Source organism: Camellia sinensis, chromosome 5 (assembly GCF_055761805.1).
Source record: "Camellia sinensis isolate YWXY chromosome 5, ASM5576180v1, whole genome shotgun sequence".
NCBI classification, from domain to species: domain Eukaryota; kingdom Viridiplantae; phylum Streptophyta; class Magnoliopsida; order Ericales; family Theaceae; genus Camellia; species Camellia sinensis.
In genome coordinates, this window is record NC_138965.1 from 103,661,545 (window position 1) to 103,678,475 (window position 16,931).

Genomic DNA, 16,931 nt, shown 5'->3' on the forward strand with positions numbered 1-16,931 from the left:
TAGCTTAGTTATTTCTTTGGTTGTATTCATGTTGTTAATTTGTAATTAATTAATTAGTTCGTTCCAATTTGTAATAATTGGCTAGAATAGTTAATTAATTGTGGTGTTATAATAATTAGCTAGCATAGTTAGTTTATTTAATTCGGTTTGTAATAGTTAGTTAATTCGTAGTAATTAGTTAGCTAGTTAGTCTATTCGGACCCTCTTGTGTGAGGGCCAATATGTAATAATATGTATGTCTTCCAACCCCACGTTTTTCTCCCTTTTATTTATTTGCTTATGATGGTTCGAATAAAACATCATGTTTAATTTAACATATTCCATGATTTGTATTCACTTGTCTTGCATGAATCGAGGCTCGGTTCATCATTCTAAAAAGTACTGTCATTTATTACTTCGTTGAATAGGTGTTTAAACTGCATGCTTTCAAATTGATTCACATGTCATAATTAGTAGCCAAGCCTATTAATTGCATCATTGCATGTGTTGCATTAGCCATGTTGCATTGGTTAGGAGCATGCATGTTTTCTAATTATTTTTCTTGTTTTGGCTCGCTTCGGAGTACTAGGTGAGCATTTTTGTGCTTTAGCATTTTGCCTGAGTGTGATTACTGCCATGTCTAGCATGCTTGCCATGAGGCGAATTGCTTAAGTGCTATACTTGTTTGAATGCTTGTGGATGAAGGCTAATTGCTTGAATTGGAATAATTTGAGTAATGTATATATGAGATCACTTTTTCAAGTGGTACATATTCGAAACACTTTTTTTTTAAAAAAAAAAACAAACATGAAATCAAAGTGTTCCAATTTTTGCAAATTAGTCTACACTTGTGTGTAACACATAGTAAAGTTAGCCTAATAATCAAGACAAGAACATATAATGTAAATATTCACATCATGATTAGTAAAGGCCGATCTTTGATCGGGCGAGCGGGGGTGCTCAATTCATGACCTTCCCCTCTCGTATCTTAGTTCTCGAGCCTAGACAACTTTGGTGATGAGGGATAAGTGGCCTTGGGCACGAGTCCCGGGTTTCTTAAATTTTCCTAAAACATTTAGGTGGCGACTCTATATCTGGCAAAGTAGTACATTTTTGACATTTTGATTCAAAATTGATTTTCCAAAAGATTTGCTGGATTTGGACTCTTTCGTGTTTATCTGTTTTATATTGCACTTGTGAGATCAGATTCAGAACCATGGGAGTCTGAACTGTAGGGCTTATCGTCTTCTGAAAGGAGCACGAAAAGTCAAGCTACAGTTTCTGGCGACTCTACTGGGGAATTTAGAGAACTTGACTCGAACTTCATGATGTGAAGTTTTATCTACACTTATATGTATTTTGCATTGCATTTGCATTGGTTCTTTAAGTCACTGTGTTTGCCGACTGTTATTCTTAGACAGTTTGCCGAAGGCTTGTACCCAAAAGCTTGCCGAAAGGCTGACTAGTCGTGGGCTCTGCCATGTTGGGAACACAACCCTTGGATCTGGACTACCGCTGTACTGTTTGATCCTCCTTTCACTTCTCGGTGTTAGGTGTAAGAGATATATTAAGTAGTTTTGCTGAGGTACTTCCTTTGACCATTCGGCTTAGCTACATATAGTAAAGCCCTAGTAATTATTCCAAACTAGGACAGGATGTTCACCTGAATGCAGGATTGTGTAAAACCGCTTGATTGAAATAGTGAAACCTAGTTCATGACAAAACTAGGACAGGATAACCCTACCCCCTCATAGGGGTGTTTTGGCTCTCTTTTAATTGGTATGTGCTTTACAGTGAAACTGTACAGGAATGTGCATATCAGTTGCGAAGTGGTATCTGTTTTGGAGGCAGAATTCAGTATGGAGTACAGTCCTACAACTTTGATTGTGTCTGTGTTAATAGCATCTTAGTTAAGGTGCTGTGCGGTTTCTGATTGATGCTCTTTTACTTTATTTCTTTTTGCTAGGTAGTTTAAGCCATAGCTTCAGAAAGTTTGGATATCCCCCAAGCACTCTGGACCTAGGTCAGAAGACTTCGCAAAGTTAGGGATCTTGTTCAGGGACAGCCTCCTGTTTGCTTCACTCTCACCAATTACAAGACAGAGGAGGGTTAGACAAAATTCACCAGTTTGGTTCTTACAACAATCACCACTCAGCTCACCTGTGTTTAGTTTAGTTCGGGAACAGTTGTCTACTTCTTGTCCAGTTCAAGACTGACCTATTCCAATGGCACAATATCCCCCAGCCAGGAATTAATATTCCAGTTGTAACAAACAGTTCAAACACTGCAGCAAGATGCAGCTCGTTAGGCCAAAGTTACGGCTCGCTAGCCCGAGGTCATAACCAGGCTCCACAACAACAACTGTAGCCAGCAGCGGCTTTTGCATCCCATGAACCTACCATAACTATCCCATCACCTAGAGCCACTGCTCATACTGCCGATGTTCAAAAAAACCAAGGTAATCCGGCAGAGCCAATTCTAGCACAAGCATCTAAAGCCCTGGTTTATCAGACCGAGGGTCCATTCGAGTTTGAGGTTGACCCAACTACGCTTAAGGTCAATAAACTGGAGAAATTATTCAAAAGAGCCCAAGGGGTTAACTCCATCCCAGATATAGAAGATGGGTACACTATTTTGCGATTACATTACCGGATCGGTTTAGAATGTCGCATATAGATTGTTTCGATGGCTCTGAAGATCCAATGGTTTACCTGCATTTGTTTTCAGATATCTTGCATTTGATGGGCTTAACTAGACTCCAGAAGCTGTCTCTCTTTGGTCGCACCATGTTAGGTATAGCGACCATTTGGTATGCCAAGTTGAAAGATTCGTTAAATAGAATTGGGAAGAGATGGCCGAGGCCTTCATCACTTAATACTCTTACAACACTTAAATCGAGGTCATAACCTGTGATCTCGAAGCAACGTGCCAAGAGCCGAAGGAGGGTTTCTCTGAATTTGTGACAAGATGGAGGGCCAAAGCCTCGATGATGACCATGAGGCCTTCTAAGAAAGATCAGATAAGGATGGTTGTCCAGAATCTACATGGCGAGTTGCTGCAGAAGATGATTGTTCTACCTCTCTTTACATTCATAGAGCTCCATGAGATGGGGGTTCAAATTGAGGATGCGACAAAGTAAGGCCTTATTACTGAGGAGAAGGAGCCGGCCAATAAGCCATTTGTTCACAGTTCCAATGTTACCAGTGGTAGCACAGTTGTGAGGCCGTTGGATGTAAGTGTTGTCACCACAACCAAGACTGCCGACCCCTTCGCCAATATAGGCTCACAAACATTATCCAACCCTACTCGACCTCAGAGGACTTTTAACCAATTGTACATGATTTTTTCTAAAGCCATGCAAGTGCTAGTTAAGAAAGGGCACTTAAAACCCTTAGAACCTCGCCCACTGTCAGATCCTATCCTACCCAAACATAACCCTGCAAAGTACTGTGCTTTTCACCAACAGCATGGTCATGGTACCGATCAGTGCTTTCGATTCCGTTATGAGATTCAAGATCTCACTGACAACAAGGTGATCACACCACCCCAGAAACTAAATGTAACCACAAACCCACTCTCTGCCCATAATCAAGTCCCTCCACCTTGAAATCTTAACCTGATCCATACACTGGCCACCCTCTATGACCCCAACATATATATTATCTCTTCCCACCTACCAAGACCGACGTTGTTCATTCTTGAAGGCACAAATCTGTGCATGATGGACACATCCACACCTCAACCTAAGCCTGTGGTGATGACACTTGCAATACAAGGGAGGTCGATCTCGGAGGAGGGTACTTGTTTGTCCGAGTGTCTTGGGGACTTATCTAAAAGGTTGTATGATCCAAGTTGTTATATTGTACCAACCAATCACATCAAGCCTGAAGTGGTGCTGCCAATCTCAAGAGGCATCAATGTAGTCAGAGAGGACAACCTGAGCCAAGGGTTAGATGATTTGGCAGACCTCAAAGAGGACTTAGCCAACCTACATTTCTTTGATGAGAATGATTAAGGAGATGTACAGATCGATTGGTTCGACCTGAATAGATCAACTAATAATACCAGATGGCTAAGTGATGAGCCAGACAAGAAAGAAGAAACTGAGATGAGACCGAAGCGAAAGAAAATAGAGGTAGCGGAAGTAGTCGGAAAGGCTGATGAAAAGGGAAAATTACCGGAGGGTACATGTGTGGGAAACCCAACCCAGGAAGTGAGTATTGTGAACACTGTAGATACTGAGTAGGAAGTTACACTGATGCAGTTTGAGAAAGAAAGAGTCGACAACTTGAAAATTGCAGCTGCATATCACCCCAAGGGGGATATCTATACTATGAAGATGATACGAGCAAGGCCGAACAACTGTTTGTCAATAGTTGAAGGCGAGTGGTAGGATGACAATGACCTGTATCTGGCCCATATTGATGAAAACTAGGGCAATTGCACCCCGAATAATACCTGTTATGTCGAGGAGATAGCCCATCTGACAAGAAATGGACAATATTTTAAGCCGCCGCACTTGGATCAAGCAGAGGCGTGTGGAAAAGATAAGGAGGCCGAGAAACACAAGGAGAAATAACTAGAAGAAGAGGCAATATTGAAGCAACTTAAGAAAATCCAAGCTGATATCTCTATTTGGGGTTTTCTCATGGCCTCACGAGTACACTGACAGGCAGTGTTGTCAGCAATGGACAAGGCTAAGTTGTTCATTGACACCACACCTGAGCAGCTTGTGGGTTTGGTTTTTTCAGGTGGTGCCAGACCAATGCTTACTTTCTTTGATAAAGAGTTTCCACCGAAAGGCTCGGCCCACAATAAACCGTTGTACATTGCTGTCGGATGTAGGGAGAAGTGGTGCCAGTGGTGTTGGTAGATACTAGTTTTGCAATTAATGTCTGTCTTTCCCGTACTGCTTATACAGTTGGCTTCAAACCGGCGGACTTTATTCTTATAGCCCAGGTGATACAGGCATACGACAATACAAGTAAAGAGGTCATAGGCATAGTGAAAGTGCGAGTTCAAGTGGGCCCATCAGAGTAGAAGGTCGAGTTTCACATCCTAGATGTACCAGCTACCTTTAACTTGCTGTTGGGAAGGACTTGGTTACATCACATGAAGGCTGTCTCTTCCACCCTCCATTAGATATTGAAGTATCCCTATGAGGGAGGAGCGTCCACTGCGTTTGGAAATGCATTCATCCATCCACCTCTAGAGGTAACTACGTCGGTAATATAGATTAACCATGGGGATGAAGATGTGTTCCTTTCAGGATTCACTTTGGCTGAGGCCCGAGTTATGCAGACCATACTGGTCGCGGATGAAGGCATGCATGTTAGTTCCCAGTCTATCTACTTTATGAACAAATTGCGGCACATCCTGGGAATAGGACTTGGAAAGAGTATTCGGAAAGGCGTTGCGACGTCAGCTGAGATGCCACACAACCCGCACGCCTTTGGACTGGACTTTGTGCCCACCAAAGAGGACTGGATTAGAAAAGGAAAAGAAATGGGGGACAGAGCCGAAGCCAAGAGAGCTGGGAACCAGTATGAGCTCATCTTCCAATCCGGGAGACGCTCAACGGCCGTTTTGTTTGAGAGAGAGAGGATTTCCCTTTTTGTGTCTTTCTTGAACCTTAGGTAAATTCCACTAAATAGTGTGTCCCTGGGTTTGAGATCTTCTTTGATTTATAGCTGCAGGATAGTGATGAGGAAAGGGCTGAACCAAACAACAAAGCTAATCAAAGCACAAAAGAGGACTCAGACGGCAGCGAGCTTGGAGTAGGGGCAGCACTGGCCAATCTCCTAACAGATCCCGCGACTGACTTAGAGAACTTGGGAGATAACATTACTGTCTCCATGATCGGGGAAGAACTGGGGGTTGACCCAACCATTAGAATTCTGAATGCATTAAGGGCATTGTATCTTACATAGCGGCTGGAAAAAGGCTTTCTTTCCAGTTCTGAATTGGGTGATGAGCCAGAACTTGATTCCACTGAGTCTGTAGTGTCAGAATTGAATTCAAGTCAGCCAGGGGAGTCTGAGTCTGGGGGGGTAACCCAGATGCCAAAGTCCTGTCAAGGTCCTCTTTTTCTTTTGCTTTTGAGTCGGTTGTAACCAAGGAGCCGAAACTTTTGAATGAGAACGCTGCCGATTCTGAGGACTTCTTTGTGCCACTTATTTATTACAGACCAAGATTTTCAGAATTTTAATGAAAACAAAGAGAAAGATATTCCTCTGGCTTTGAAAAACTTGATTATTTGAGAAGAGGAGAGGTATGTTAAACCCTGTGCTGATGAAATCATTGCTATTAATATGGGTACTGAGAATGATCCACGCTTGGTCCAGATTTGGTCCACGTTATCTTCAGAGGAATGTGAATGTTTAATCACTTTATTAAAAGATTTCAAAGATGTTTTTGTGTGGTCCTATGAAGACATGCCTAGAATTGATCCTGAGATTGTACAACCCCGAATCCCTCTTGACCTTGAGGCCCGACTAGTCAAGTAAAAACTGCGCAGAATCCGCCCGGATTGGGCACTGAAAATCAAGGAAGAGGTCACCAGGCTCGATGTTATCAGTACTATCTCGCCAAAAGGGTTGAATGGACATGAGTATATCCTGGTGGCGATTGATTATTTTACAAAGTGGGTGGAAGCTCAGTCCTATGCCGTGTTGAAAGCATCACATGTGTCCAAATTTATCAGAAACAATATCATTGGCCAGTACAGAGTTCCGATCGAGATCATATCAGATAATGGCTCGCACATCAAGAAAGAAGTGATAGATTTGTTAGAGAAATACAACGCATCTTTTCATAAGTGATCTATGTACAGGCCATAAACCAATGGAGCTATTGAAGCTGCTAATAAGAATATCAAAAACATCTTGCAGAAGATGGTTGAAACCTACAGGGACTAGCCAGATAAACTGCTGTTTGCACTTTAGGGTTTCAGAACCTCGATCTAGACATCTACAGGGGCAACCCCTTATTCTCTCGTCTATGGGATGGAAGTCGTTTTGCCAATTGAAATTGAAGTGTCATCGCTGCGAGTTATGGCTGAGTGTTAGATAACAGAGGCAGACTGGCAACAGAATAGATTTGAGGAGTTAATGCTGTTTGATGAGAGGAGGCTAAAGGCATTGTATCATGTTCAGGGCTACCAGCGTAGAATTGCTAGGGCTTTTAACAAGAAGGTTAAGTCTAAAAATCTCAAAGAAGGAGACATGGTACTAAAAGACAACCGAGCTCCTATCCATAACCCTAGGGGCAAGTTCAAACCCAATTGGATTGGTCTTTACATCATCAAATCTATCTAGTCGGGTGGAGAAGTTATTGTTATGGACCTAGATGGCCTAGAGTTTTCACTACCAATCAATATGGACAAGTTGAAAAAATATTACCCCTGAAAGGCTTGCTAGGTCGAAAAACTAGAAGGGTGACCTAGGACCTAGGCAAAAGTTAGAGCATGAAAAATTAGAAACAAAGAAAAACTGAGCTCGCAAGGTTGAAAACCCTAAAGGGCGACTTTGGCAAAAGTTAGAGCGCAAAAGGAGAGAGTTAATACTCGAGTGAACCCGAACCGAACTACATAAGGCCTGATTTCCATCTTCAGGATACGTAGGCAACTTCATCTTGAAGTTCGGCTGTAACCATCTCCAATTCAACTGTCCTGTCCATTTGTCTGATCAGGTCATCTTTGTTCAATATCTGTTAGCTTGGTTGTGATCTTTATTGGATGTGATCTTCACTTTGGGCAAAATAGCCAATTACAAATGCAGAGCAGTAGTGGTGTGCAATTAGGGACAATTATGATCTTTTGATTCAGGGTTGTACATCTTGAGGGTTGATTCTGTGCGTGTCAGGCGGTGGTCATTTTCGAAAATAATTTCGAAAAGTTTTAAGAAAAGTTGATTTTTCTCAAACTTTACCTTTTTACAACTTAGACCATGTTGGTACCAAAACGAAAATTTTCAGTGCTCACAACTTTAATTGATTTCAACATAAGGTACATTCTCCAACTCTCTGATACAAATCAAAGTTGCTTTTACATCATAAAACTTGAAAAGAATGGTCAAAACAATAAACTATAGGCATATGAGTCAAGTGTTCCTGCGCTTTCTACATGTGTCTGCGGAAGCTTCTATAGCCAAAGTTGGCCCGACTTATGCCTCATTCCCGAGCCAAGCCAAGCACTCGCCAGAAAGAGTATAATTGAAACTAAGGGCAGGGGCCAAAAGCTCTCTTGTCCTCCAGACAGCAAGGTACCGAGCCAGGTGTGAAGCACGAGTCGAGAATGAAGCCGGGTATTCTACCCCCTCCTCTGGACGGGTCTGATCATGTCCAAACTGGCATCTGAACCAGAAGAGAAAGTTGAACGCACAATGCATGAGGCTAATTAACTCAATACCTGGTTATCGAGACGTGCTGTAACTCATCTCATTAGATTAAGCTAGGGCAATGCAAAGCTATGTTAGCTACAGATCTGCAGCACATCCAGTTGTACCACTACCCTTCATTGGCAAAGTCCACAAGTCGTTGGCGGAAGAAATAAGCTCGAGCTGAATACTGGAGGCAAGGGTCTACTACTTTCAGCTTATCTATGAGCCATACCTGGGAAGGGATAAAAAATAAGAGAGATTAAAGAATAGAGAGATGTGTGTGAAGAGAAAAGTAAAGAAAGGGCTTTGAGAGAAAATAGAGCATGAGTGTCGAGTGATGTGCGAAGCATATATTAGAAAGGATGGAAACAATATCTGAAGAAGTAATGGACTCCCCACAAATCTGGTGATCTCTTGCCAATGAAAAGCATCTAAGCCCATCAGGGTCTTGGCCAGTGCCAAACCGATACAACTCTTACCTTCTTTCAGACATTGGGCCACTTCGATCAACCGAATGCTAGTTCTGCCATAACTAGGGCCAAGAAGGAAATGCGCAAGCATACATAAACAGAGGGCATGTTGCCAAAAACCTCGCTAGAGAAGGTCTCCTCTGTCATCAATATCAGAAAATCGATGAATCAAGCTGGGTATATCTAGCTCTCCGTCATGGGCCAAAGATCGAGCTTCGTGCAAAGTGAGCCCACACATCTGTCCCAAAGCCTGGGTGTGGCCAAAACGAGGTTGAGGCATGATTTCTTCATCGCATTGGGTTTCCATCAATGCTCGAAATTCTTCAAGAGTTGGGCACATTTCTTGTGTTTTGAAGTGAAATACATGTGTAATTGGGTCCCAGCATCAGGCCATGGCATGGAGGAATGGAAAGCAAAGTGATGTACGGCTTAAAGAAAAAAATGCGTTTATGCCGAAACCTCAAAAATTTACCTTTTCCATGCTGTGAAAAGTGGCTATCCAATCTGTGATCTTCTCGGTAAGAAATATCTCCATTTGTGGAAGAAACAACAGCAAAAATATGGTTCTGGTGAAGAAATCATGAAAAAAAACATTTTGTAGAAGATAGGGCTGTGAGTGGAGGCCAGCTGTCAACTGTCTGGTGGATTCATCACAAGTGGCCGACCGTCCACTTTTTCTGGCCTGCCGTCCACTTGTGGGTCGGGCAGTTTTGGTAGTCTGGTTTTGTCTTGGTCTTTGTGTTTTGAGGTCTTGTTTTGAGTCTTTTGGTTTTAGCAAGTGTGTATATCTGTGTTTGACTTGTTTTTGCTTTGTTTATCGAGTTGTATTTTGTCATTAATCTTTGTGTTTTGGTCGTTGGTCGACTCATTACCTGATTAAGAACGCCGTGCCAATACAAGTTTTTATGTTTGGTTTCAAATTCAACTCGATTTTCATTATGCAAATATGGTGCTCATGATGCAAAAACAAAAACTTTTTTTCATAAAACTGCAAGGCTTTACTCCAATCATGGTTTTTACAAAAGGGAGTACAAGTTTTCAAAAGCAAAAGTAAAGCCTAGCTGAAGCTATATATGTAGTGAACTACAAAATAAAAGAAACTAAGCAAAAAGTACAAAAATCAGTACTAGTCATTGTGGACACCCCATTTTTGACCGACCTTAAGACTCAGACGTCATCGATTGAGTGCTCGGTGATGGTCCATGTTATGCTCGTTCTGAGGTTTCGGAGTTTTGGCTGAGAGCCTTGCCTCCGGACCTCTGAACTCTTTTGTGCTTCGGCTCGGTTTGTGGACCGAACTTTGTTTCTCTTCGCCGGAGGGAGGGAGTGGTCTTGTAGACCATCTCTCTGTGGTTGTAGACTACTTTTCGTGGTCATAGGCCACTTTTCCTGTTTGGAGACTAGTTTCCGGTTTTTGGATCCTTTGGCTGCGCGGTTTGTCTCGGGACCGCTTAACATTCTCCGTTTGGCATGGTTTTTGAACCACACCTTGTTGCCTTTGCCTAGAGGAACACTGTGGTCCGGGAGACCACTTTTGTGGTTGCATACCACTTTTGGTGCTCGTCAGCTAGTTTTCAGGCTTTCGGCCGCGTGCTTTGCGTCCCGATTTCTCGTCTTGCATCCGCTTTGGTTTGTTTTTGGTACAAACCTTGTTTTCCTTGTTTGGAAGGTGGTACAAGGGTGGGAGACTAGTATTTCTCCTGGCCAACCACTTTTCCTTTTTCCAGCTAGTTTTCTTGTCAGATAACTGGCTTTCTTGGTCTTTGGACCATCTTTTTTGGTCGACCACCACACCACCACCTTGCATTTAGTGTGTTGACCTGTCCCACCTATGGCTGACAAGTTTTTGCTCTGGTTGACCACCTAAAGTGGTCGGCCGACTACTTAAACTAGCAGGCCGACCACTTCAAGTGGTCGGCTGCTTTTTGGCACCTTTTTGGAGAGTTAGAGGACATTAGACTCTTCCTCCATACATGTATGGAGGGATTGCCTTGGTGCTTAGCTTCTCCTAGAAGCTTTGCCTTTCCTCTTCTATAAGAGGGAAGCTCCTCCTCCCTCCTCTAGGGTCAGAAAATCTGAGGGAAGAGGATAGATATAGTGTTGTATCTATATTGCCTTGTTTGCTTCATTTTTGTGCCTTAAAGTGTAGATTTGTCTTACTTAACACACAAACACACACTCAAACACCATCCTTTTGCTACTGAGGTGCTTAGGGGCTGATTTTGGTAATTTTGGGTTGCCTTGAGCTTAAAATATCTGCTGGAGTTGCAGTTATAAAGAGGGTTTTCAAGGGTGAGCTTTTGACATTTAAATCCCCCTTTCTTGCTTAAGATTTTAGCCTATCTTGCATGTTGTTTTAAGCTTAGCTCATAACTGATAAAATTTCTATTTTTGCATGTTTAAAAAGTTTGTTTAAGATCACTTTTGTGTTTGGGGTTGTTTACCCCCTCTTAGGCCTTGTTTGGCCTTGTTTTTTAGCCTTTTTTGTGAGCTTCGGGACCACCTTGTATTGGCCTTCTCACCACTGAAATCTAGAGGGATTTTAGTGGTGGGGATGGTGTTTTAAGGTCCTAAGAAGGAGAGGGTCATCCCTTCCCCTTGTGTCTTCTTTACATGCCTTAATATGCCTCATGTTTGAGCACCTTTGTTAAGTGTATGTTGACCATGTCTTAGCATGTGTTTGTGGTTATTTTGCTGAGGCATACCACTATTTTTACTTGTCTTGGTCACTCCATGCATGGTTAATACACTTGTAGTGTAAATCACACACACTAGCTTTGTATGCTTCATAAAGTAGCATGTATTTCTAGCCTATGTTGTGTCCATTTCAGTATGTTCTTGGGCTTGTTTTACCATGTCATACCTCTGTTTTGGGTTTGGTTTGGTTAGCCTTTGCATGCTCCATGCACTTGTAGTGCATTTCTATGAAATAGCCTAACGTGCATCATGTTGTGACATGTCATTCTAGCATGCTTTTGGCTTAACTTCATGAAGCTTTTGTCCATGTTTTAACATGCTTTAGCTCTAATTTTGGTTGTTTTGGCCATGCATGACTTGCTTTGTATAGCTATAGTTCAATCTAACGTGTTAGCTTTGTACACCAAGTCCACTAGCATGCTTTACTTGGCTTATTTGAATGATTTGGCATCACTTATTATGTGATTTCAGTCCATGTTTCATGGCCATGCACTTGTATTTATTACTCATTCAATGCGTTGGAGGGTTTCCCCCTTTATGTCTTAACATGAACCATTGCGTATGCCTTCATGTCTTTGCTTGCGAGCCACCATTTCAGTGTTTATTTGGGGTTATTTTGCCATGATATAACTTCGATTTTTATTGCTTAAGTCATTCCATGCTTGGTCTTAATAGGTGTAGTATAATCCGCCTTATTTGCCTTGTATGAATCATGCTTCATGCCCTTTTTGCTAGCATATTTTGGCCTACTTCCATGCATGTTTTAGACTCATTCTAACATGTACTAGGACTATTTTGGGTTGCCTTGGTCTCATGCTTCATGTTTTGTATACTTGCAGTACAAGTGCCTTCGTTTGGCTCAAGCTTTGAGCACCATTGCATGCTTCATTTGTGTTGTGTACATGATTTGGCATCATCTAACATGACATTTCAGAGCTTATAGCATGCTTTTGTTCCCACTTCATTCATGCTTTGAATGTCTTTAAGTGTTGTGCATTATGGCCTTGTTATGGCCTTAGCTTGCATGCCTAGGCCTTTGGGCCCTCATCTCTGCATGTTTAGGTCCTTGTTTTGACCTACTTGAGCTCTGTCCATGCTTAGTTCATGCATTTGTGCCATGTGTTGCATGCCTCATTTGTGTTGCTATTTGCTAGCTTTCATGCTTTAGGATCCTAGCATGCTTTACTTATGTTGTTTGAATGATTTGACATCATTTCTTGCTTCATTTCAGTGCACTTAGTGTTGTTACACTTCCACTTTTGTCACTCATCGAGCACTCTTGAGAGTTGTGCTCTTTGGCCTCTTTGATGGCCAATGCATTGTGCATGCATGCCTTGCTTTATGTGCCTTCATTTCATCACCAACGGCCACTGATTTGGGCATGATTGAGGTCTATCCCTTTTAGTTTATGTCCATTGAACATGCCATGTATATTGCATTGAGTATGCCACATTGTTCATCGCATTATGTATGCCTTGTACTTTGCATTGTGCATGCTTAGTTCACATCATTGCATTGTGCATGCTAACTAATATTTGCATTGTGTGTGCATGTCCCTAACATTGCTAATTTCTCCTTGTAGCATTGCATTGTGCATGCACGCATTAGCATTGTTCGCATGCCATTAGCTTTGTTAAGTTAATCATGTCACATTGCATTGAGGATGCCATGTAATTTATTCGCATTGTGTATGCCATGCTTGCTTGCATCGTGTTTGGAATAGGTGTTAGTCCGAGCACGGGAAACGAGGAACGTTTCATACTTAAAGTGATGAAACGTGCCTTAATTCCAGATCACCGACGCTCATGATCATACATGATAGAGTTTTAGGCTTTATGTGTTTACTTGTGCATTCATTTTCATATTGAATTGTGCAGCTTTGCCTCTCAGCCATCATGCATGAAAATGCACGATTGGTGGCCCGAGGGTCGAGAACCACACCCCCTTGAGCTCATAACATGATAGGGAGGGTGGTTGTGCATACATATCTTGCAAATACATTGCCATGCCCTTTCTTGCACTCTGTTGCAGAAAACTGGAGTCTGGCAGCAACAACTGGTCGGCTAGCCAGAAAAAGTAGCTAGCCGACCACTTTTCTTGGTTTTTAACAACAAAAAGTGGTCAGCAGGGGTCTGGAGAGACCAAAAGTGGTCGGCCACCCTCCCACTGGATTCCCAAGGTGGATTTTCATCTTTCTGGAGCTTGGTGCAAGTTTTTGAAAACAAATGAAAACAGAGGCAAATCGGGGCATCGCATTGGATTTCTGAACGAGGCGACCGAGCATGCATCCAGTCTTCTCCCTCCGAGAACCTCTTGATTTACTGCTTTCCTTAGCCATGCTTAGATAGTTAGTTTATGCCTTGGTTTGTACTTTAATTAGTTAATGCGTTAGCTATTCGATTCGTTTTGTAATAATTAGTTAACTAGGATTAGTTAATTAATTTGTTGTGTAATAATTAGTTTAATTAGCTTAGATTAGCTAGTTAGCTCCTTATTTGGTCCCTCCCTCGAGAGGGCACATTGTTGTAATAAGCGTGCGTGTGTGTGATGCATGTCTTCCAACCCCTATTTCTTTCTCCCTTTTACTTAACCGCTTACGATGGTAAGTTTTAGGGCATATTTCATTTAGCATACCTTATGCTCGCATGCGTGCATCCATTCATCTGTTTTGCATGCACCGGGCTTGGCGCATCATACTAACTGCATTGTACTTTTAATACATTACTTGAATACGTGTTTAACAGCATGTTATCAAGTTGCATTTCACATGACATTCTAGAATAGCCGAGCCTATCTTAGGTACATTTTCGCATGTGTTGCATTAGACATCTTAACATGAACTAGGATCATGCATGGTTTCTGACTAGTTCCCTGTTTTGGCTCGGAGTATACTGTGAGTGTTTACGCTTTAGCATACTGCATGTGTGTTATTGACTGCCATGTTAAGCATGCTTGCCATGAAGCTAACTGCTTATTTGATTAACTGCCTGAATGCCAGTGGGTGATGGTTGGATTACTTGAATTGAAACGATTCATTGAAATCCACATTTTAGCCTACTTGCGAGTAGCAAACTTCAAACCATCTTCCAAACAAACGGATATGCGATGTTTTGTTCCAAATTAGACGATCTAGTCTATACTTGTTTGCTGTGTGCATCACGTAGTAAGATTAGCTAATTAATCAGAATAAGAGTACATGTATGTTCAAAAACAAGATATCATATTTAGTACAGGCCGATCTTTGATCGGGTGAGCGGGGGTCCTCGTTAAATGACCTTCCCTAATTATACCCAAGTTCCCGAGCCGAGATAACTTTGGTGATGACGGACACGTGGCCTTAGGCACAAGTCAGGGTTTCCTAAATTCCCCCAAAATAAAATATTTAGGTGGCGACTCTGTATCTGGCAAAACAGTCCATATTTGACACTTCTTTATAAAAATTAGTTTTTCAAAATGATTTGTCGGATTTGGACTCTTTGGTGATTTATCGGTCTTACATCGCACATTGTAAGATTAGATTCATAACCGTGACATTTGAGTCCGAACTGTGGTAAGCACTAATGAACAAGACGGGGTTCTCCCGTGGCGTTCGAGGGCGTCCACAGTCGTCTCAAGCTCGATAGGCCTTCTTCGTCCTCTTCCTTGGAGGGGACTTAAGGGTACTGTCTCCGTCAACACCACTATCAGAATCAGACTCTAAGTCAGAGCCGGTATCATCATCTCTGCTCCCTTTCTCAGGGCCAGCCTCGGTGTCATCCCTACTCCCTGATCCCAAGCCAGCATCATCGTCCTCGCTCTCAGACTCAGAGCGTCGACTCGCTGCCCTCTCGGAGTCACTGGTCTTGGCATCATTGTCACTTAAAGCGGGCTCTGAGGAACTGTTTCGGCCCGAGAACCCCTGTCCCTGCCTCAACCTCGGCACTCATCTCGACCATGTGCTGGGGCCCTTCTCTCTCTTCTCCGTACTGCTGGGGAAGGTGTTGCAGGTGCTAGTGCTACCAGTGCCACCGGTACCCTCAGTATAGATGGAATATGGAAAAATAGGTGTTGACATATTAGATACAGCGTGTGGATTGTTGCAGGATATAGTATGCAGAAACCAGATACAGTATGAGTACAGTGTGCCAATGCAGTGTATCAATGCAGTGTAAGGTGTTACGAATACTACAGTGGGAGTACCAGTGTATCGATGATGATATGATAGTGCGGTGCTTAACAATGTGATGTAGGAATGAAATGCATGCCAGAATAGGAAAAAATACCTGAGTACCGTGGAGACCAAGTAATGTCTCTCTCCTCTGCACCATGCTGACCAGGGAAGCAACCAACTCGAGAAGGCCCTTTATGTACTCTAGAGGTGCCTACAAGTCCATTTGAATGGTCAGTAGCTGGAATAATCAATATCTACAAAGGAAAGTGCGAGTTGTAAGCTATAAAGTGTAGTCCATACTTGAGGTGCGCCTCGAGCTCTGACATACCCATGCCCCTGCCTCTGCCAGATCAATCAAAATTTGGTAGGCTGTCCCGGTCGGCCGCCAACATGTAAGTACAGTGGGAATTATAGACCAACCAGCAACCTGCGTCATGGGAGGGGTCCCTCCAATACCTCCCTCGGCCTCCCGAGTGGCCTTACCTGCCAAGGGAGCACCTATGGCCTTGCTTGCACAAACTCCAGTCAGGGACACCATGAGATGAGTCTGGATGAAAGTCATATAGTCGTTGTTCGCTCTAAAGAAGTTGGCATCTAGTCCCACCATGAACTGAATAAGCGCCTCAACTGGGAGGCTATTTGCTATCCTTATGGACGCTTGAGGTGGCATGGGAACAACCAGATCACGAAAGCCTATGGTCTGGCGTACAAACAGCTCACGCAAGAACTAGGCCCAGCAAGATAGGCCCTCTAGTAAGATTCGATACCGGGAGGTGCCCCGGTATACTAATCTCTAACCCCAACTAGCATTGTTGCCTAGGGCTGCCAAGTGATCTACAAGTAGAGGATGTACGAGTTGTTAGGTTACTGTCAGTTGTCAGGATGAATCAGAACCGTATTAAGAAGAAAACAGAAATGACTGAATTTCGGATTACCTCTTGAGCAACCATCGTATCAAAGTATTAACGATAGAAGGTGAAGTTTGTATCGTCGCGGCTTCGGCGCCGACACTGGCGGTCATATTGCCGTGAGTATGGCACGGTGGGAGGGATTTCATCCACTGGCTTAGGAGCAAGAGTTGGGAAATAAGCATAAACCCACAAGTGCAAGAAAGGGTTAACAATGTTATTGACAATGCATGAACATATATAAAACAGAAAGTGCAAAGCAGAAAACACAGTGCATTGAACAAAAAGTGCAAGGCAGAAAGCACGATGTATCAATAGATATAAAACAGAAAATATAAAGTAGAAAACA